This window comes from Melospiza georgiana, chromosome 1 (assembly GCF_028018845.1).
Source record: "Melospiza georgiana isolate bMelGeo1 chromosome 1, bMelGeo1.pri, whole genome shotgun sequence".
In the NCBI taxonomy this organism is placed as follows: domain Eukaryota; kingdom Metazoa; phylum Chordata; class Aves; order Passeriformes; family Passerellidae; genus Melospiza; species Melospiza georgiana.
The window spans coordinates 39,112,192-39,136,310 of record NC_080430.1 but is presented as its reverse complement, the minus strand read 5'-3'; the positions used below and the strand labels follow the sequence as shown (position 1 = coordinate 39,136,310).

Below are 24,119 nucleotides of genomic sequence, written 5' to 3'. Positions count from 1 at the left end.
AGTCTCCCCTAGATGAAAGTAATATGGAGAGAGCAAGAAAACCATAATATTGACCACCATGCTTGTAAGAGTGTTATGTGATAATCCATTCTAAATCAAATAGTGATGTACAAGTTTGTGTATATGTTCCTGATTTGGGTTTTGTTGATTTGTTGGGGTTTTTTTGGTTTTGTTTCTTTGGGGTTTTTTGGTTGGTTGGTTTATTTTGGTTTTTTGGGGGTGAGTGTGGGTGTGGGTTTGAAATCCAAAGTTCCAGGATATACAACTATTGAATTTTTTTTTAAGAGTTAATGTTAAACTCTGTACTTGCTGCCAAGTCAACACATAAAAATAAATGAAACACTCACACAAACATTCTGCTTACCATTTCTGTGCTCAGAGAGATTTGAGTTTTTATTGCATCTCTCAGCCAATATGTAAGGACCCAGCATTTCTGCTGCTGAACAAGATTGTTTTGTTGTGCAAAATTGATGATACTAATTATTCTGAGCTGTTTTCTTATGTCTCTGCCCAGTACATTGGTGATGATGTGGGAGTAGGATTCCAAGGCTTAAGTGCCTGAACTGCTTGCAGAAAATCTCACAAAATCACAGAATATGCTGAGTTGGAAGAGATCCACAAGGTCCAACTTTTGGAAGGTCCAACCCAAGAATCATACAGGGCCAGAGAGCATTGTCCAAATGCTTCTTGGACTCTGCCAGGTTTGGTGCTGTCACCACTTCCCTGGGGTGGTTCCAGTGCCCAACCACCCTCTGGGTGAGGAGCCTTTTCCTACTATCCCACCTAAACCTCCCCTGACACAGCTTCAGGCCATTCCTTTGTGTCCTGTCAGTGGTCACCAGAGAGAAGAGATCAGTGCCTGCCCCTCCTCTTCCCTTCAGGGGCCTCTTCATCTCAGGAGCATGCACAGGGTGCATCAGAACATGAGTGTATGTTATGGGTGTTATGCTTGTATTGTCTTGGACCTTATCTGTATTAGAATATTGGAGGATTTATGCCCTACAGATTGAATATTAGTGGAATGAATGAAGAATTGGATGGGATTCCAACACCAGCTTTCGAGTGTAACTGGATTGAGATTATTCTGCTTCTGGTTTAGAACTAGAAAAGTTTTTAGAAACCTCAGCTAAACAGAAATGGGGACTTGCTTTATCATCTGGTAAATGGAGAACAGTCCCGTGCTTTCGCCTCAGCCACTGCATACATTCTCCATAGTAATATGATCAATGCAAAAGTAGTTTATACCATATATTAGTGTCTCGTTCTTGCATGGATACAGCCTCAAAGTTGTGTATTAACTTTAAAACAGTGAATGGAGATGGACAGGAAATATGAGACAGACCAGACTAAGGAAGGACAATGCAGGTTTTATTGATGATACCTCCAGAATTGCACTGGTTTTTTGTCAGGGTGAAGTACATGCAATACTAGCAAGACCGTTCATGCCAGCCTTGCCTTGTGATTTTTTTCACTCATGATGCATACCCTGTTGTACCAGAACAGAAAGAAGTCTGCAGGGAAAGAAGTTCATTAGGCCCTTTCCAGACACATGTGAAATATGCAATGAATAAAATCTTTTAAGAGTGCTACTTAAGGTTATAGTGTTCATATGTCAAGCTCAGAAGAAAAGTCCAATTACAATCCCCATGCAATGAGTGGTTTATGTTATGTGTGCAGTGCAGGTGTCATAATTATTTTCTTCTCTTGATATATTGGTAATTTATTGAATAGTGGCATGAGGTAGTGATTTTTTTTATGGCTGTCTAAGATCATGGTATATTATTAATGCTTCATATTCTTCACACTGAAATGGTTTGGATGCTTTCTCTATTTTATTGAGGTCTAGTGCTATGCGTAAATGTATTCTACCTTACTGATTTATCAGCTTTTCATAACCATATCTGAATTGTCTCAAATATCCTCCTATTCCAAATCATTCAGCTTGTGCTGTAGTCACTCAGACACCTTCCTCACAGCTTCCTGTCCTCTATGATCATCTGTGCTTTTATACTCTGACAGAAAGTGTAATTAGAGAACAATGATTTAGCTTTTTGCTTGACATACACTAAAAACTTATTACAGTATGCTTTCATCTGCTGCTGTTGTCTTATTCAAGTGTTAGGTATCTCTTGTTTTTCTCCAGGTAATTTCCCAGCTCTGTCAGAGGTGAAATGCTCTGTCCATTAGCCATATAAAACATTGTTGTCTAGGCGGGGAAGAGAAGAGTTATTTCTCTTAGTCAGCCTAGTGTGGGAATTTGGAGAGACAGAATGTAATTAATTATCAGGCTTGAATTTTGGCCAAGGCTCTATTAGAGATGAGAGCTACAGTTTATGAATTTCTTTCATTCTTGTGATGATAGGATGAGCAGGAGGGAGACGAGAGTGGGGTTTTATGCAAACATAGAAGTTTGGGCTCTTGCTGTGGCAGCGTGTTTCAGTTGTCATCATGTTAAACTGGACTGTTTTATGTGGCTGTGGCAGGAGAATGGGGGGTAAAAATGATAGCACAGCTTCGAATGAAATTGTTTGCAGGGGAAAAAATGGTTAATTATACATAAATCAAGCTCACAAAAGCCAACCAGAGCATGAAAGAGCTACAGTGCATGCCCTCTGCCTTTCACAGACTCTTTCCAATTCACTTGGTGCTTTGTGTTGCTTTTCTGAGGCAATTCTTTTCTCTTTATGTGCACCAACACACATTTTGTCATAGTTTGTTGATTGTAATTTTGGGACCAGATCTAGCAAGTCTCTAGTAGGCTGTTTAGCAATTAGATCAAATATAAACTAAGAAGTTGCTGTATAAGTTATATTCTGTAATTCCTCTACCACGTCTAGAGTTAATTTTGTAGGGAAGGAATAATCACAGAGACAAGTATTAAGACTGAACACATCCAGAACTGGAGGGGAGGAGAAGCTATGTGTCCATCAAGGCCATTTTTCTCCTGTGTTATTGGGAGTACATGCCACATCAGCCAGCACTAAAGGAAATAGTCTTATGCAATGGAGAAACAGGACTGGAGAGTAGATGATCTGTTTTTGACAAATACCTCTCTTGTGAATTTTCAATTGTGCTCCTTTTTACCATTAAAATTCTTCAAATGTTATCTAATAGTTTATATTTAAATGATGGAAGGAAGTAATTAAAGGTTCTAAGTTTTCAGAATCTCTTGCTTTTATGAATTTGTCTTCTGAAATGCATGGTGTGCCAAGTCCCAACAGGTCTCGGTCCTTAAATAATAAGAAAATAATAATTCACAGAGAATGAGATCTGTTTTTCTTCTAAGGAAATGCTTGCATTCTGAAAAGGTTGTAGTGGTGTACTGTGTAATGGTTCCATCGTCCTTGTAAAACAAGATGTACTTTCTCCTGTTAAAATTAGAACTACTTAAGAGTAGTTCTTGCCACACTTGGTATGAAATTGCAGAGAGTCTCTCCTGGGAAGAAGGTGATTTTCCTTGCTGAAGGAAAGTTGGCATTGATAAGCACATAATCCATGAAAAAAGTGTTGCCATAAAAATGGATATTGAAGTTTCTATCTGTGGGAATAAATAATACTGTAGGGGGTAGGAAGAAAAGCAGGGTGCAACTGCACAGCCAGTGTTCCTCTCCATCTTATGCCTTTAGGACTAATTCATCACATAACCAGCTAGTTGGGCGAATTCACTGTGGAAAGGAGAACACATCAATGAGATAGAAAGTGAGCTGAAAATTGAAAGAAAAAAAAAATCTTTGTATCTTTCAAAGATTAATCACTGGGTACAACCTTGAACCCCCAGTCACAGGAAGTTTTCTGCCTTACTTTGTTCCATTTCAGCTCTGGACTGTGGTGTAGTTGCGCATGCAATGCCCTCTCTCCGTTGAGCAATCAGCACCATAAAGGCCAATAATTAACCAACACTTGGCTACTGATCAAAAATCACAGCAGAAATCAGAGAAAACCATCACAAATTCTCCCGTGCTGAGGCAGATCACCCATCCCACTCTTTGCCCACAGAGGACAGCAGTTCAGGGCTGCCCTGTCCTTGCCCTGCCTTCTGACCCTGGGCGTGCTGGCACGGTGCAGCTGCGGTGGAACAAACTCTCCAGCGTTGTACATAGCTGGATTTGTAAGGGAAGATTTTCAAAGGCATCTTTCCTTAAAAAACTCTGTAAAATTATCTACCTGATTGCTGTAAGAGGTACCTCAGACCATGTTTCTCATTTTGATATGTACATTTCTAATCATGGAAACAAGGGGTGTACTTTTAAATGCATTTTAAAAAGAGGACTATTTACCCTCTTTTTAACAGAGGTTTATTTCTGACTTCAGTTTTGGGGATGTTTTGAATCTCAGTAACAGGAGACCTGTGTGGAGTGGCCTAAATATTTAGGAGCAGCATGTTTTAGTCAGTATTTGAGAACATTAGCTTTGAATTGTGCATTTCCAACTCAAAAAGTTATTATTCATTTTATTCTTGCTTAAGTGAATAAAGTGCGCAGACACAACAAGCAGTTTGCAAAGTCAAGTGCTATTCCCCACCCATGACCCTCTCTGTTTCCTTTCATCACAAACTCATTATCAGTCAGCTAAATCCTCTTCTTTTTAATCACTTCGGGGGATCCCACTCTCTTCTGCATAAATGGTCTGTATGGGCCAGATATACCTTAGTTCTCCTCCTCTTTCCATCAGTTTTTCCCTGCTGGAGTGTGGGTCAGCCTGGTCCCACTCTCTGTGCTGCCTGACCTCCCTCCTGGGCTGTGGCACAGGAGCAGCAGTGGCAGCAAAGGCATCTCAGCTTCCTCTCTTTGCCTGAGGATAATGCTCCTCAGGGGAACCCAGCATTAAATCCGGTGTCCAGCACCTCTCACAAGTTTGCAGACCTTTGGAGTGTCATCACATTTGAACTGATTTTTACTGGCCTGGCAAGAGCCACTTCCCTGACTAAAATGAATCCTCTACTATTTAAAACAAAATGAATATCTGAATTCTTGAATATAGTATTTTCTTATGGCAAAACAGTGTATTTTTTTTTCCTGGCTTCTATCTTGTAAATAATCAAACCATTTTGGTTAATGTAAGAAAAAAATAGCCTGAACCATGCATCCAATGTGGAAAGTTTCAGCCCAAACAATTAATCAAGCAAGTGAAAATCAGATTTATAGGAAGCATTGGATAATCCTCAGTAATGGTCTGTGTCACAGCTCCCACCTGTGTGTATTGAATTCACAAGACCACTTTCTTGTCAACATGTATGCAACTTGCACACAGTCTCATGCAGTGTATTCTGCTGAAATGCATATCTCTCAAATAATAATCCACTTAACGTGCATAAGAATCTCTCTAAATATGACTGTAGCTAATGGCATGTGTTGTTAAACCTGTTAATTGCTTATCATCTGTTTGCATAGATTGTGTTTTATAACAGCAAATGGAGAACCAAATGCTCAGTTGTCCTTTATAATTGTTACTGTTAGACATCTTTAAATAATTATAAAATTTTTGTCCATCCTCAAAAACATACAGTAAATTTATAATATAAAAGCTCAGTAATTGAAATGCTATTGTGACACAGAAAGCTGTCTAGCAATTAATGGTTCAGGAAAACAATAAGTTAGTGCAAAGCCTTGAGTCTTCATTCTCCTAATACATCATTTTGTTTATTTCCATACATATTTCATAGTGTTGTTCGCAGTGGGAGTCAGAGGAAGCCTTTGGCTGAATATTCTCTACCCCTAGCTAAGAGACTCTGTTGTGTTTTCATTACATTTGCCTCACATAATTACTCACTGTTAATTTCAAAAAGCCTTTGATATTTCTGCATGTGTGTGTCCTAAACAACAAGCTGATCCATAATGCAGCATGATTTATTGCCTTCTGGCCTTACACACAGCTTCTCCTTGTGGAAAACAGCTTACAAATCTGGGTGTTAACTGCAGCTCGAGTAGCACAGAAAACTTTCTTCCTGTGTGCCGTACCTGCATTCCTGGGCAAGGTCAGTGATCTGGTCAAGTGAGGCTTTTTTGTTTGGATGGCCTGTCCTGCCCACATTCCTTATAATAATTTTTTTTCCCCCTATACTCAAGTATGCTTCCCAAACCAACTCTGCATGTGTGGAGAAGTCTCACTGTTTACTGTGACTGCAGGCTGGCAATGCAGTGCATCTAGGCTGAGTACTCCTAGGACCAGATGGAAACTGCCAGTGTGCTGGGGAAAATCAGCAGCAAGCATGAACACCTTTCCTTCAGCTTGTTTGTTTTGGTGGGCTCACGCTGTGCCACCAGAACAAGTCTGATGTAAGGGATGCTGGGGCAGGAAGGCTGAAACTTACCAGGTAGACATGGAGAAGGAAGGTGGTGTGCAGAGAACATTGCCTTAAAGCTTATAATTTTCAGAGAAGCTGTCTGCAGGGAATGCTGTAGGCGTGGAGGAATGAAGATCTCAGGGAGCACTGAGCTGTATCCTGGGATTTACACCCATTGGTGGGAGGAGTCTTCTCACAATCTCTACCTTGTAGGTAGAACTGTATAAATTTAGGTGGCCTAACTGAACCCAGAAAATCATTGCCCAGCATTGAAAAGTTGGAATTAGGAATTTGAGTCCAGGAATGTCTGCTGCTTAGTTCTCTGGTAGATAGATACTTGTTGCTTAAGGTACACAGGAGGGAGAGGGTAAGAAGAAAAAAAGTAAGCAAAGATTTTGGAAATCCAGTATCTTTACATAGGACATATGATCAAAGTCTGCTAGAAGCCTTTTGTGTGAGAGAGAGAATGTGCAGTTAAAATAGTAATTTGTTGCTCAGGCAAGTTCTTCTGGAAGAAGGTGGCTGACTGACTCTCCAGGTGCTAATGGTGAGAGTGGCAGTGGTTACTTTTCTGGTTCTGCCAGAACTGATGCCTTGTGAAGTCTGACCTAGAACACAGGCTAGATGGAGTTAAAGAATAAAGTAGGGATTTATTAAAAGGTGTCAATGGATGCACATTGTGCAGCACAAGAGCCCAGCCAGGGCTACACCCAAGATAAACCCAAAATGGTCACAAAATGAATGACCAGTCATGAGATCTCTCACTTTTATAAGTTCTGGTCCATCAGCATATTGGAGTTAATTGTCAACCTGTAGCTTTAGGTTATGAAGTCTCATCCTTCTTGTTTTTCTCTCTTCAGCCCAGATTGTTTATACTCCTGGGCCTGAAATTTGGATCAGTTGTCCTTGGTCCCAAGCTAGAAAAGGAATTGTTTTGTCTTGCTGCTCAGTGAAAGGAGCTTACCATCCCTTAATATGAAACTCAGAATGACACACTAAAGCAGTACAGAATCTGAAAAATATAAAAGCTAAAACCTAAGGCATCATGCTCACTGTCATGGCTTGGCCAGTTTTACCTCCTCTGTCAGTCTTTTCAAGGTGAGCAGAGCCAAGGAGGATTTTAAAATGGCATCATGCCTTGCAGTCAGTTCCAGAGTAAATGGAAATAATGGAAAAAGTAATAAGAAGGTGGCAGCAGTGGGGCAGGGAGAGAAAAAAAGAGAGCACAGTGGTACTGCTCTGTTCTGTGGGAATGAAGGATCACACGTTAGGGGAAAAGCTGGCTCTCATGTGTGTGGAGATCTGCCTCACACATGCTCATGTGCTGATCATGGTCAGTGACCTCATCCATATGCAGGCCTGGATATCACAGTGGTTGGGGTTTGCCAGCCAAGGACTGACTCTGGAGGAAAGTGAACTGACTCTGGCTGGTTTTGGCAGAGAATCCCCACTCTTTGCGGACTCACTTGGAATCTTGTGAAGGCTATGAATCTTAGAGTCTTTTCTTTCAGGGCTTTAAAGGTGCATGGCAGATGAAATAAGTTCATTTGCTGGTTATTTTATTCCTCAACTAAATCTGCGTTCTATTTGTACCTGCATGAGCTCACTGATTTGCATTCCTGTTATGTGCTCTTTCTCTTTTCTTTTGTTTTTTTGGGGGCTATCTTACTGTAGAGTCCACAAATCCAAAACCCTACTAAGTCCACTGAGACACAGAGGAATGGTGGTACCCATTCCATGTGCAGGAATTATGGGAATGACCTTGGAAAGGGTCATGACAGTCTGGATCAGTGCTACAAGTCTGGGCTGAAGCCTCTGTCCCTGCAGGTGCTCTCAGTTGCATGCAGGGTCACCAAGCTGTGTGAGCTGGGACTTGTCCTGTAACTCAGCGTTTCCAGGCAGGGAAAGGCATGAGAACCGGACTGCTCTTTCCCAGCAGTGCTGCTCAGCTCTGTCCAGAACGTGCCAAGTCCTCATTAACACCTTTTTCCCACTCTTGACGTAGCTCTGGGATGGCAGTGGTTGGTATTTCCATTTAGAGGGACTGATTTTTAGGTTCCTTTCATAGTTCTGCATCTAGCAGTCCTTGCTGAAGCGTACAATAAGTATACAAGAGACTCCCCTGTGGTCTCCACAGCTCTGCAGTAAAGGTAGAACTGGTGATCCCAAGAGACAGAGCATTTTCCCATAAATTCTTTGCCCTGTCTGTTTTCAAATTAACTGGTGATGGATGAGGGGGAAGAGGAAGAGAAAGAATAGCATAATAAAACTCCCTCATTGCATCACTTAAAATTCTCAAGGAATGTTCATAAAAATCAATGTTGCTTCTCTTCAAGCTGCTGGGGGGCACAAGTCTTTAATCAATTAAATTCTCATTTTTAGAATTTTTTTTTTTTTAGCAAGGCTTCTTAAATGTCTTTGTGCTATTATGTGTGTCTGGTGTTACTTTTCTAGCTAGAATATTGGATAGGTTTTGCATATTTTAGGTATATACTAGATAAGCAAATAATAATGGGAAACATGAAAGTATGGTTTACATTAAGAATTAAAAGTTGATGTAATCTGAATGGGAGCCACATGAGTTTGAATAGCCAGTTTAGTTCGTGCAATTGGGAAAATAATGGAAAGAAATGTACGTATGTCTGGTACATTTGGATACCAATGTATAAATGGATAAAGCAGAATATAATCTAAAATTTTGTATTTCTTTTTGTGTATTTCTATTTGTAATAATAATAAGAAATAATAATTTCTTTCTAGTCTTAGGGGGCAATCAAGATAAAATAAGGTCTGTGAACTGCCATTTTCCCCGTAAGCTATTAAAAACTTACTCTGGTAATTTGTTCATGAGTAGGTGAACATGGCTGTTCCTATTGTATTCCCAATTTTAATTTTGAATAAGGATATTAATCTAGCAGGCTGTACTTGATTTGTTTTTCACAAAAAAACAACTGGTGGGATATGTGTAGGCCAGATAGGAATAATTTTATCTGGAGATACTCACTTCTTTAATAACAAGTCATCCCTTTTGCTCAGAGTAGTTTATCCCACTACTTTTTCACCCATTTCAACTCCACCAAGGGCTGGTATCCTGAGGAGACCTCCACTCCTTGCGTTTTGTGCCTGACCTCCCAACAGTAGTTCTTGTTTACCTAGGGAGATAATTGTTTTCTGGAGAGCATCCAGCTGATAACTTACTTTCTCATTAGACCCCTTTTTCCTATTAGTTATCTCCTGTCAGTTGATCTGTGTCATTTGATAAAACTAATTAGGTAATAAAAGACTGTTTCTGAGCTCCTCCCTTTAATTTTGGCATGGTGAAATGTGCTTCTTGGCACCTTGCTCTTTCCACATAAAGACAGCCTTCAGTTGACAAACAACATTAATCCAAAGGAAAACAAGCCAGTTCACGCATCCTCTCTTGATATATCCTTGTGCCAGAACAAAGTAGTTCCTAACAAATTATTTGTACCAAAGATAGTGACATAACCCTGGCACTGTTTTAGAGTTTTGCAAATGTTTGCAGAGCTTCTGAAGAGGCCAGGCTAAAAATACTCAATGAAACCATTCAGAATTCTACTAAAAGCATTTTGTTTCCTAGGACTTTCCTCCCTTCTGAAAATGCCCTCCCACAGCTGCATGGCATTTATTAGAAGGTGATGAAGGTATAAGGTAGGAAATAACATTTTATGTTTTATTTTATAACTTGGGCTAATTTTCAGGCTTCCTTTTTAGATTACATACATTTTTGTAAAGAAAGGGATATTTCAATGGAAGGTAAGCTTTTTTATTAGCTTCAAATTGAAGTATGCTCATCCAGTGAAAAATGCTGATCAGATTGTTCTTCTTGAAAGTTTTCAGTGCGGGGGTTTGAGGTGTCATGGTATGCAGCATTTCAAAGACAAATAGCCAAGAATTGCTACTCCCTTATGGACAATGGCCTCTGCTGCACCCTAATGATGTAGGAATTTCCTGAGGATGCTGGTGGATTTCTTTTTTTCTCGATTTCTTGCTGCACCCCAGAATAAAATTCTTCTTCCAAATTTACTTTAAGAAGAGTATAGAACATGCTATGCTCAGATGTAAGACCTGAAGAAATTGCTGTAATCATTTTCCATTCACCCCAGAGAGAATCTATCAGAGCTGGTGAAATTAGACTAACAAAAGGATCTCCACAGTAGTTGTTCTGTGTTTTACACCCAGAAATGTCACCTCTCATAAAAGAATGGCTTCTACCTGTTTGATGTTGAATGCAAGCAGTGCTTTGGTCAGATCTGAAGAACTGTTTTGGTGTTAGTTGCATATTTACTGTGTGTTGTATTTACTTCCATCTCAGAAAGATCTACCATGGGGATGTTCATGTTGTGCTTGCAGAGATTTGGAGTATTACATCTTCTGGGATGCAGGAGCCCTAAAATAGCAGTATATGAAATTTTAAAATCAGTGGTATGATAAACCTGGATAGTACCAGTGTGTGTTTGTGATAAATAAATGATGGAAGTGATAGTGAGAGTCAGTTACAGCAATAAGAAGTGACTGCTTTAAAAACTAAGAAGGAATAAAAGTTTGTACTTTTATTTGTCTTAATTAGATTCAGAAAAGGTTTTTACTTGCTTTTTGCCCCTGAACTTTTTTATCTTCTCTAGATGCACTTATAGGCAATAGTGACTCATGGGCATTCAGCTAAGATGCCTGAGATGATTATTAATCCTCTGGAGCTGCTGCTTTACCTAACAGGAACAGTCTGAGATACTGCAGTTTATAACCTACCATAATGCTACCTTTTTCTGTCTGTTTTGACTATCATACCTTGTATCTCAAGCAGAGTTGATTTTGCATTTCTAGCATTAAACATAAGAGCTTTCCAAGCAAATGGCAATCATCATTGCAAGGGAATTAAAAGCATGGGCTAGCCTGCCATTGTGTCAAATCTGATAATTGGTTTTCACACATAAGCAGCTCTGGAAATCCAAACTACCAAGCCTGTTTGTCCTGTGTGCTTTCCTTTCATGTACTACTCATTTTCACTTCAGATAGTTTCTTAGCCCTCCTGGCCAAAATTCAGTGCCACACGAAGCCCCTGTGAAAGCCTTGCTCAAATTGTTCCAGTGCTGTGCTTAGTGGTGCATCAGTGAATTGTATCCTGTGTGGCATGATTTTCAGCTGTGAACAAATTCTCCAGGATTTGCTAAGTGGTAGTGTTGGGAAACTGTATTTATAGGCAGCCCTGTGGTGCCCAGCAGCATGACACTCATTTTCCCTCAGGATCCTTTCCCTGTCTGGACTCTGTGCTGTCCGCCCTGTTGGAAGTGAGGATGTGGAGCAGTGCCAGAGGTGCTCTTGCCAGCAGGCTATGGGCTCATTTTGGCTTGACCCCAGCAGAAGGGCAACAGATAAGGAATAGAGGAGGCTACAGCCCAGTTTTGAATGGAGTTGCTCTTGGTTTCTCTGCCTTGGCTCAATGTTTAGCCATGGTCCCTGCACAGCTGTCAAGATCTGATCCACGGGAAGGGAGAGAGACTGCTTGGCTCACGCTGCTGCAGTCCTGTCCTAGGCACTGCAGAAACACATGAGGAAGTGCTGTTGAGCAGAGACACTGCTCTGGGTGTCCTGGCAGGAGACAGCACAGCACCTCTACAGCTACCTTGGCTGGACAGGTTGAGAGAAGTCACCAGCCTGCTGCTCATCTGGGCTGCTGACAGATGCTGCTTGTACAACTGCTGGGGGAAGCCAGCCTTGCCATCCCCAGCCTGGCACATGAAGACAATGCAGTTTAATATAATCGTGTCCTTTTCACTGCTTATTAAAACAGAGCTGTATGTTAACATTTTGTGGATTAAACCATTAATATTCACATTTTCACTCCTATGGGGTCCACAAACGCTATCTGTATATGGAATTAAGAATGCATAGCTGTAGGAGAACTGTCTTTACCAACTAACTACTGTGCAGGATTTTCTGAATTAATGAAATCTTTCTATAAATCAGGATTGTTTTTTTCTAGTAGGGATTGCTGTTGTGACTCTAGATTATTTTCAGGTTCAACGACATTGTCCTTAGATGAGACAATGAATTGTTTTGTTGGATTTTTTTTAAATTAACACATCAGAGAAATGCCTAAACTCATCTGAAAATTAGAAGAGGAAAAATGCACCCTATTTTACTGCCATGCTAGTGCAAGGTTTACTGACAGTTCAGCAGTGATGATGTTTTACAGTGCTTTTGTTTGGTGCTAAAAAAAATTTTCTGTTTTATGCCTAAGTTACATGGAATACATATAAGATCTAAAATTGAGTATATGTCTTACAAAGTAGAATTAAAATTGGAAGGAAAATACACTAAATTGTGGTGTGAGTGGGTTATGACAGTGACTTTCTTCTATGCAAAATTTAAGATAAAAGATGAAAAATGCTAAAAGCTAAGTAACAGCTGGTGCTGCTAAACAGTATTTGTCTTCAAAGAGCCATAGGGATTTTCATGAATTTCAAAAGATCCATAAGTGAAAGAGATTATTTGGCTTGACTTGCAGATACTGCTGCTGAAGCAAGGAACTCAAGTAACTGTCCATAGCAGAGTCAAAATGAAATCTGACTCAGGTATTCCTGATCTCTCTCCCTGTTCTCCAGTTTCTTGACTGTCAAGGCAGACTGACACAAAATTGTCAGCAGGTTGGTCCTGGTTTTTTTTTTAGCCATTAGAAACATTGGTTCTCTGCAACAGACAATGTTTGTACTGCGGATGCTTGAAAGTGGTTTGAACATGTCTGCTTGTGGATATATTTTATTTTTAGAAACTGCAGAATTTTCCCCTGTTCTTACCATTTCCTGTGGTTTTACTCTGGAGCATGATGGATGAAGAAGGCTATTTGTGTGATTAAGGTATGAGAATAGCAACTGTAGGTCTTGGATTTGCAGTTGCAAGTCAGATGTGACGGTCAGTCCCCGAAGTGTAGTGGCAAAAAGTTAACTTCTTCATCTAATAAAAGAACATTTGTCCTGTTAGAAGTGTGTAGGAGAAGTGAGGCTGCATTAATATTTTTAAAGCCTTGTGGGATCCGTGTAAGAAAGTGTCCGTAGAAGTGGTATTAAGTCAGTGAGAGTGTAGAAACAGTACATTCACCTGCAGTAAGCAGTGAGAGAATTAAGCTAAACAGGAACACGACGCACTGGAATAAGTGTTGACACATGGAGTTAATTGAGAGCAATTAGGTCTGTGCATAGACAAGATCTACACAGCCCGTTTGATGCACGGCATTATGTGAGTAAAGGGTGCAGGATTACACCTTTTGTTTACAGATTTACCTAGTGCTTTGAACTATTTGGATGAATGGTGTTACACAAATGTTAGTCATAATTATTATTTAATTATGACCGCATGTTTACTTTGAACATAGTCCTGTGCCTAATATGTAGGAAAGTCGGGATAATGTTGCAGCTCCAGTGTGCAAGCCACTGTTTGCCAAGCAGCGTTTCCCTAATGGTTTCTCCTTCCAAGGGATGGAAATGCCTCCCTGGACGGTGAAGTTACACCAGCTGTGGTATGTAATAGGCAAATAGCTTGCATAAGAATACCTTCAGCTAGAACATTTTAGAATATGCATCTCAGATAGAACGCTAACTTATTAAAATTGAGGCTATTAAATGTGCTGCTTGTATATAATTTCAAAATCCCTGAGATGCCAGTATTTCATTCTGTTTCCACTGAGAGTGCAGAAAGCAAATTTCATAGTATGATTCATAATATAGGAGTGCTACAGAATTTCTATAATTCATGTGTTGCTACTTTAATTTGCATTTAAATGTTTAAACTGTTATAAAATTGAAGATTCGTTAAACTTTAATCTATTTTTTTCACTCTTAAGCAGAATGAAGTTGTCCCTTGTTTAACTCTGTTTTGAGGTTTTCCTTTGCTCTGATCTTCCATTTCAGATACAGTGGAGATCTTAAGATAATTTTATGAGTGGCTACACATATAAGCAAGAACGAGTTTAGTGGGGGATTTTTTTGTTGGTGTTTTTTTTTTTTTGTTTTGCTTTGTTTTGTTTTGGTTTTGGTTTTTTGTTTGGTTTTTTTGCTTTTTTTGTTTGTTTGGTTTGGTGGTTTGGTTTGTTGTTGTTATTTTTAACCTTTTTTTTTCTTTTTTTAAAGATTCTTATAAGAAATATAATTCTGATAAATGTATGGTATCCTAGGTTGCAAGAGATGGAATGCTTTCTGTCCTATCCTTTCCACTAAGTTAATGTGGGTGTTTTTTTAAGTGACCAAAGGTAAAGGAGAATATGAACCTCTTCCTTGGAATGCTCTTAGTGCTTTGAATGGAGATACCTCAGTTCCTCCATGCCTCGCATTTTACAATGATTGTTGGTCCTACTGAGAGGGGGGAAAAAGACTTCTCTTGAGCAGACTGAGCACATGGACTTGTGTGCAGGATCACCCTCATTAATTCAACAAATATCTGTCTTTTCTTTAACCCAATACAGGAATCTTCTGATTCCTGAGATTCTGGGTTACTGGATCCCATAATTGCAGCTTATATTTTTCTCATTGTTTAAGGCACTTGATCTTCCCTGTGGGCCTCCCCTGACATGCTTGGCCCTGCTCACCAGTCTGTAGAAGATTTGTGAATCTCCTGGTGCTGACAGGCTTAAGGTGACATGACACTTCCCACGTGCACCAAAAAAGCACGTGTATTTCTGTACTTCAGCTTTCCTGAGCACCTGTTTGCTTTGGTGAGAAATTACTTATCCAGTACATTTAAAAAGCAAATTAAAGTAGTCAATTATTTAGAGTAAGTGTATGCTTCCTAAAGGGAAAAGGGGAGACATGCTGATTCCTTCAGGAGAGAAGAAACTTTTTTAAAGTCTAGGTGTTCAAAGTTTACTTAAACTTTCTTTCACACAAAAGGCATTCTGCTCTATATGACTGTGTCTATCTGGAAAGAAAGTATTAGTTTATGTTTGATTTGAAAAGATTTCTGAAAAGAAGTTTGGTTTCAGAAAATTATTTCACCCTTTCAATTTATTATTTTGGTGTCGAAATGAAGGTAAAAATAATTTGTGAATGCAATTTCCTTGAGAGGGCTTGAGTTTCTGCATTCCTTTGCTTTTCTCTGTGTTTTTCCAGCCTGGCCATACGATTGAATGTTTGAATATTGTAGTGTCAACAGCTCCTTGTATTTTCACTTGATACAGTTGAGCAAAAATTTTGACATTCAGCTGAAATGTTTGAAGAGCCATTACCAGCATAATTCTGCTTCTTTAGTAAATCTCATCTCGGTGCTTGAAATCTAAATGGATTAATATTTTTAATGTCTTGTTTACAATGCTGCCTATGAAAGCCTGTATTTGTCTACTTGCCAGCCTTCCTTCTTGGCCAGGAACCATTCTGGCATGAATCTCAACGCTGGGCTCCCATCCATTTTCCTTGAGTCTCTCTCTGGTTCCCTCCCTTTTCCTCAGGGGCTCTCTGGAAGATTGTCAGAAGGGCTTTAATTTCTTGAGCAAGTCAGCTTTTTTTGACTCCTAAATATTTCTGCCCCAGCCCTGAATTTTGGAGTTTGCCAGCCAACCACAGATGGCTTGCCCCAGTGGTGTTACAAAAAAATATATACGTTCTCTGGTTTTGCTGAAAACAAACCTAAAAACAAACCAGTGTTAGCTTTGGAAGGGGGCAGAAAAAGATGCTTAAGAAAAAAGAATCAAATTGAGTGTGTGTGTGGGACTTGATAGGGTGCCCAGCAGTCATGGTGGAGTAAAGGTGAGCTAGTAGGTAATTCCTAATGTAGATTATACCCACTATAGCATCCTGTACCACTTATATATTTTACCAACAGAACCATACTAGCTAGGAATGCCCCAAAATTTACTAAAATTAGAAAAAACCCCAAATATGACCATTATGGTGGCACTGGTGGCACTGTGATTGCTGAGCATCTTCAGGGTTAGGAGGGGTCTTGGAGGAGAGTCTGGGGACTTGGCAAGTGTGGCATAAGCCCAAGTGCTAAAGCAACAAGCAGGTTAGTAGAGTAGAAACCAGGGGTTTATGATATCAGACTACATTACAGTAAAATTATTCAGCTGCAGGTATGGTGAACCCTCTTCTGAGCAGGCCAGCAAATCCTCACTAGTGGTTATTTTGATATGTGATATTCTGATGCTAATCTAAGGAGTTGAATGCGAAACCAAAGAAACCCCAGCAACAATGAGAGCCCTTAGCTGAGCAAGGAGCTCTTGGCAGTTCCTCTGCCTTCCTAGAAACAGAGAGTGAGCACGAGCTCCCGCAGTGACAGGGTGCAAGGTCCCTGGAGAGGTGTGGGCAGTGGGTCCCTGCTTGGTGCCCTGACTCAGGTACATGTGGAAGGAAGAGGTGGGGTCCCCACACTACAATACTGGGACTGGTAACCAAACAGCCCCCAAAGCAACAACAATTTCTGCTGGATCTGGCTTGGATGGGGGTTTTCTGCCTGGTCTGGCATTAGAGGGGAGTGCAGTAGAGTGGCAGCCCTGAAACAGAGTCTGGCCAGACACAGGTTTTGCCAGCCTGCCCCTGCCCTTGGAAGACTGGGAGTCACTCTGACCCCATGGTGGAGGAGAATCCCAATTGCCCCTGCCATCAGTCCAGTGCTGGTCTGTCTCCTGCCTGTGCTTCCATTCAGCTCCAGCCTCCTGGGAAGGGTCCCCTGCGCTGGAGGTGAAGATAGAAGGTGTGAGTGAGAGGAGCCAGCCAAAGCCCTGCGTGCCTGCCCATGAGACACAGGTGGGGGCCAGCTGCACCCCAGGAATGAGTGAGTGAGGGAGTGAATGCATGTGTGTGCGTGTAAGATGCTGATTTCCAAGGAGATTTTAATTTCTGGTTCTTAACATGCCATTTATTTTTGAAAACACGGTATTACTCAAAATGAGATAGGTTGATGAGCCACAATAATCTTGACAATCTTTCATTAAAGATATCTGAAGGAATATGAGCTTTCTTAATGTTTTATAGACTAGTGTGTCTGGCTCTGAGAAATTATAAAAGAAATACAAATAGCAGGGATAAAGAAAAGGGAAATATGGATTTAATATATGAAGCAGCGCACTGTTTGGCTACCCTTTATCATTTATTGATCATTCTCTCTGCTGTTCAGAAATTATTTGGAGTCAAGGACTCTCAGATTTTATTTTTTTTTAAATCTCACTGTCTGTCTCAGACACCAGGCTTACAAGATGAATGTACAAACATGAGTGTGTGAGTCAGGAATCATGTCAGTGGAGGTGGCTGTGTGAGCAAGGCTGTAGGTAAACAGAAATAAAGTTAATTGGCGCTTTTCTTGTATGCACGGGCAGCTGAAGTCCTTTTCGCTGGAAGAAATTTTCTTTTCCCATTATCCTTCAACATTCTCTTGGAGGAATTGTCTCAAGGGAAGTGAGTGAGTCAGAAAATATGCCAAGTTCATGTCATGGCTGTTTCGGCGTTTCTTTCTCTTGCTGGCCTCCAGGAGCTTTATTGGCAAGTGTTTTTAAAGGAAATATTGGCACAGGAAGGCCTTATTGTTTATGTCATGAAAGTCTCTTGGCTTCTTCTGCCTTGTTATTTTCTCCCTTAAATGGGGAAATTAAGAGTGGGGGGACTGAGAAAGGAAAAGAGGAGAGAAGCAGAATCTATTGACGGTTGCTACCAAAACTCTTCCCCCTACATCAGGATGTATCTTGGTGAGTCCTCTCTTTGCTTTTTCTCTGTTGCTGCTTTTCAGGCTCTGCTACAGCTGGTAAATGGTTTCTAAATGCATAAGTCTCCTTTTTATGCTTTTCAAGATGTGGCACTTAGTGAGGTTTTTGAAAGAAGCCAGCAGTTTTCTGCTGGACTCTGCTCTGCCAGAACGGGGCAGGGAGAGGCAAACGCAGAGCCCAGCCAGGGTCAGATCCCTGCTGCCTTCTCACATGCAGATCTGAGCTCTGTGATGGGCTGTGGAGGACATTTCATTAAATTCTTTTTAGCTCTGTGTAAGGTTTGCATACAAAATACAATGTGATTTACAGGAAAAGAAACAAAATCAGTATGTTCTGCTCAGCAGATGCAGCGGGTACAGAGAGAAACAATGGTGAGATGGTGCACGGTCAGAAAAGTTGCTTGTTAAAAACCAAGGCAGAAAGCAAAAGCATTCCATCAAATGTGTATGCGTTCTTAAAAAAAAAACCAAACCAATGAACCACCCCTCTCCTTCTACCTAAACTTACTCATATGCATTCAGGCAATTTTGGCATAACATAAAAGCACACAAAAAAAGAATTGTGTCCAGTGCAGCAATAAAAATTGCTGTAACCTATTACCCTCAAATTAGGTGAGAGTTGGAAAGTCTCTGAGGATGCTATTAAAGAATTAAATATTAACATTTCAAAGAACGTTTCAGAATTTAATTTTTTTTATTTGGAAAGTAAAAAGTTAACTCTCCTTGTGGTACGTCATGGCAGAAATTCTGTTTCTAAACCAGGTTCATTTTTATCTATGATATTTGCCTCTCTGATATTTGTGTATGCAGCTCAAAGATCTAGGATAAAAAATTATTTCAGGTTAATGTAACAAAGGTATGCATTGATGTATAAAAGAAGCATAACCCTATTTCTTTTGGATTTGTCACCACAGAAAAAGAAATGTAAAGCAAATGCCTATTTTTGTGAGTTAAACAGAGAAAATGACATCTAAACCACTTTTCTTTGTATCCATTTAAACTGAAGATTGTCTGTGGAATTAAATATCTATTTCAAGGCTGTGATGCATTTCTTGTGATGTCTCTTCAAACACTAAGTATTTGTTGCTACATAATAATTCTTTTTATTGTGGCATCTTCCTTTCATTTTGGTGATTCCTTGCCTTTTTGGAATGCTCTTTTTCAAAGAAAGGAGACATGAATAATCTTGGCTCTTTAAACCTGTATTGTTTCACTTTTCAACTCTTTCACGTTCTTTTGTTTTCTTACCTACCTATTTGCAACCTCTGTGCAAAATTCTGTAAGTGCATAGCTGTTTAATTTGTGGAAGCTTTTCCCTTCCCCCTCTGCTTCCAACTTTGTACTTGATTTGTGTAAACCTTGCTTCTACTTTCTTTAAAAATGTATGTACAATTGAAGGTTAGTTCGAAGTTCTCGTGGAACATGCATTTCTAGACCTGAATATTCTTAGAGCTTGTTATTTTTTCGGATTTAGGATCTTGCTCAGCCTGTTACAGGAAAAGTAACTGCCTGCCAACATTAAAATCCAGGGAACAGGAACCTGGGTTTTGCTTGGAAAACATCTTTAGGAAAGGTGGCCGTGGCTTTTATATGCCTGCCTTCAAGTGTTTTTACCAAGACTGAGCCATAAGAATTATATTGTAAAATGACAGTTACAAAACCAGAAAAAAAAAAATACTCCCCCTAGCAGCACTAGCATATTTTGTTTATAATTCATTTGTATGAAAATGAATCTGTAACAAAGTAACCAGTTAAAAGGATATCATAGTTTCATAGAGGATGTTGCAAGTGAGCCATTATCACTTTGTTGTAATTGTTATCTAGAGTGAACCATAATCTTTTTCTGTTTTATTTTCTGTGTGTACATACACCTATATCTATAAATATATTTGAATAGTTATATCAAAAGATACGCATGGTAATACTTATGGTAATATCACCGTAGGTTTTTTTTCTATGTTAGGAATTTGTCAGTTCAAGCAGACAGAAACCTTTGTGCTGTGATTTTGTGTCTCGTGTCATAACATGAGAGAAAACAAACCATAAAACTGGGTGTGATAAACTGTACTTTGGCCTGTGTCTGCTACCCCCTTTACCAGACAGCCAGAATTCTTTAGACATGGCAGTAAAAGCTCAATATTAAATCATCAGCCCATATCTACTGCTCCAGTGTCAGGTACACTGTGACAATATTACTTTATTATTATGCTGGAGCACTGAGCAAAATCACCTGTTTCCTTAGGGACTTCCATTGGAGATGTATTTCTCCTCTGTGCCCTGAAACTTGAAGGTCTCTTCTGAGCAAGGAAGCCCCCAATTTGGGCTACTCCATTGGTATTAGGCTTGTTGGTTTCCTTAGCAATGAACTGTAGGAAAGCTACATTCTCCTCTTCAAGAGCTTCCTCCTCTCTCCCACAACTCCATCAATTTTTGTTGCATTGGAGAAATAGAAGAAAATAAAAGTTGGATATGGCTGATAACAGTCTTGTAAAAACCATTTCCATATTTCAGAACTTTTAATTTTCTGACAGCCAGACTGTCACATGTGTGTAGAGAGCTGATCAGGATGAGTGCTCTCAAACCACAGCTACAGTTCAGTGCTTCAGCATGGAATGAATGGGAACAGGGAGTCAATTGTAATTTAGGATTGTGTTGTTCATCATGCAGGCTAAACAGCCTGGCTTAACAGGAGGAGGTCAAAATTCACAGGTCTACCCAATTCTTCAGGGGAGGCAATGATTTGGACAAAAATTATGATCCAGTTATAATCTACTTGAATTTCCAGAAGTTATTAATAGGGTTCTTTCCTGAAGGCTTATAAAGAATTAAAGCTCCCGTGCACTGAAAGGGAAACTCTTGTAGTGAATTAGTAGCAGGTTAAAAGTTAGGAAGCAACGGGGAGTAAATCATCGAGTTTTACAGTGGGGGAATCCTGTTAGGCATCAATCCAATATAAGGAAAAAGGGATTAATATTGAAGTAATAAAGCCTGATGATGGTGCTTTAGTCAGCTGGGAAGAATTGTACAAGGATTTGACAGTATTGGGTGTGACTGAACTCCCTCTGATGGCAGAGGGAATTCAGTCACAATAAATGTTAATATTTTTACAAGGAGAAGAATTACAATCACAATGGACTTATGACCATGTAGGGAAAAGGTGCTGGTGTCCAATAGACTTTTTATAAAGGTAACAGCTAAATGTGCATCATAAGTCAAAAGCAAACATTGCGAATTTTTAGGAAGGGGAAAGAGAAAAATGTTTTATTCTCCATGTTTCACTCTACATAGGACTGCATCCAAGTAATGTGGTCTTTGTTCTGACCTGTTAGATTTTCATGTCTGTAGTGTTAAAACATGTATAACAGCACAGACTTTTCCATTCTCAGATGCATCGTTTTCTGACATGATCTAAAAACCCTATAATATGAAGAACAAGTGAAGATAGACTAATGCCTACCAATGTTGTAGCACTTTGATAGAAGCATCTAGCAGTTTCTTACTAGTAATTAAGAAAGGAAAACACTGAGAGCATATCTGAAAAGGAGTGAAGGCTGTATGAAATTTTAAGCTGGGAAAAACTACAAATGTGAACAGCTTTATGCCCTCCTTAATAAATAAAGGTAGTTCATCTGGGGACTTTGCTGTAACAAGCCTGTCTTCAATAATGTTTTATTCTGGAATGGGTTAGTCCCAAAGGACTTTTTGATTGTGTGGTTTCAGATGTATGTACATATAACTGCTGTACCCATCAAATCCTCTATTTATTCCAGAGCAATTTTACCCAGCAAAACTTATGCCTGTTAGGTACTAAGCACCAGTATTGTGGCCATAAATGTGCAAAATTAACCACTTTGCCAGGTACTTTCCAGGTAAAATAACTGCTACGTATTTTGTATATATTTCAATTGTTCTCTTGGTTACAAACTTGCACATGAAGTATGGGATGCATACTGCACGTAATGATTTCTACTTTTCCCTCCCTATCCATCTGAAGATCTCAGATTTTAAAGAGAAGAAAAATATTCTAATCATGCATTCATAAAAGTCATTGGTCTTTCAATCATTTTACTTATGGTTTTATAAAATGTTAAAATTTTAGAATTTCTGACAAAAAAAAATTTACAAAATTCTTTTTCACCTGCAAAAGGCTTGAGATTACACTGACCAGACTGCTCTTCAGAATTATATAGGTGTATTCAAACAGCTTAAAAGATTATTATCATTGCTTCCCTGATTAAATAAAAAAAAAGAAGAAAAAAATTATGCTAATGTTGTTCTAAGGTTCATCTAATATGTACATAGAAGTAATAAGTAATTTTACAGTTTACACAAGTTTAAATAGAAAAAGATTAAAATTAAAAGCAGAAAACCCGATGGATAATCAAATTTGTTTCTTCACAGAAAAAGTAATGCAAAGATTTCTACTATATAAATAGACTCTGCATAATGACAGAAAATGTTACTTCTACATTGCTTAATTTCTCATATTTCTCCCTGACATTTTGAATCCTGCATTAGTCTGTAGAACAGATTCAAAATATCAGAGGTAAAACAAAAAGCCAAACTTTGTCTTCAGGATGTACTTTCACTAACTTGATTGGGCATTACTCAGAGCAGATCCATTTTTAGCATATTGCAATTTGCATACTGACCTTTTCTGCACTGTGAATGAAAATTGATGCTATGATGTGTTGATTAGTCCTGTAAAATAACGTTTAAGATTTCATTTAAATATATTGTTTGGTGAACAATAATGACATCTACTCTATTACTATAACAAAAATGTCCATTACAATAATAAAATAAATCTAGATTGCTTCCATATAGCTGAAAAAGATGATCTTACAAAGCTAAGCATTATTTTCGGAAATGCTCACTGACATTTTCTGTCATTGGTAGCTCTCAGTAAAGTGCATAACTGTTGAAAGTTTAACAGTCTTATGCAGGATGGATGTAGACATCAGGTCTGAAATGGGGAAATGTGTACATTTGCATGTGTGCATATGCTGATGATAATAGTTTGGAAAAATATCACCTCAAAACTTTAGACAGAGCAGCTGCTCCAGGTGAGCTACGTAAATGGATCCTTTTATTTCTCTTACAGTGTGATCACTGCACAATTTAATATAAACTGAAAGCAGACTTACTTCAGGGAGAATAATCTGGAGTAGTTAATGTGTAGATTGCCCTAAGTAATGACTGCAAAATAGGTGCATAATTACTTTGACCTGCTGAGGTCCCAGGTGCAGCACCTGCTCCAGTTTAGTACTGTCAGAGAGAAAGTGAGCAACAGGAGAATGTCTAGACAGGAGTATCAAGAAATACCAAAGGCATGGGAAGCTTGAGTTCTAAGTAAGGTTTTAGCAAAGCACAGCTGCTTAGTTTTGTGAAAAGGTGATTGGGAAGACCATGATAACAGTTCTCATGAAATGGATATTTCCATTTCCAAATGGAAAGTTAGCTGTGAAGAAGAGCCAGCCATTGGTTGTGGATCTAGCCAGACACTGACACTTGTGTCTACAGTAAGAGAACCCTGGGCTGGGAAAAACACTTGAAATAAAGGAAGAGATGAGCAATACAAATGTTGCCTAGGGTAGGTGTGGTGTTTGAAGCTGGCATAAGTGGGACTGGGTGTGCAGGAGAGATGCACCAACTGACAGATCTCTCTTTGTCACAACTGGTGAGGTTCTCACTTTGGCTCGGGCGAGACATGCTATAGCAGTCCTAATAGGTAGCCTCTAGTATACCAGAATTTATATAAACCTCTAGAAGATGAAACTCCTTTTGATCACTGCTGTCCTTCACTATTTCACCCTGCACTTACACAAATCCTGCTCACAAATTACAGCAGTGAGTCTGTATGGATAGAAGGAGTAAATCCACTGCTGGACTGGAGCTGATGCTGCATTGAAAGAACAAACTTTTAACTTGTTGAAATACTAAAAGCCTGTTGAACTTTGCAGTTAATTTCTTAATGCATGGCTTAAGGATGTTTCATTACTACACAGAAATTGGGAAAATACATGCAGATTGTACTGTTTCAGAGAGGTCATTCAGTGTTTAACTTTCAGCTATGTGTCTTGAAAAAAGGAAGCAAACTTTTCCATCCTTCATACTCCAGTGTTCATTC

General features: G+C 39.4%; 1 protein-coding gene across 10 annotated transcripts in view; it reads left to right on the top strand.

Moving 5' to 3' along the window:
* THRB (thyroid hormone receptor beta) overlaps window positions 1–24,119 on the top strand; it is a 169,084-nt gene that overhangs the window by 74,723 nt on the left and 70,242 nt on the right. Inside the window, exon 3 of one of the 10 annotated variants that reach the window (XM_058021091.1) lies at window positions 9,885–9,955. The exons of 8 other annotated variants lie outside the window; for them this stretch is intronic. The gene's annotated coding sequence lies outside the window, so the exon portion shown is untranslated. Of the gene's footprint in view, window positions 1–9,884; window positions 9,956–12,856; window positions 12,880–24,119 lie in introns of those variants that run through there. One more of the 10 variants, XM_058021099.1, reaches the window with a different exon arrangement.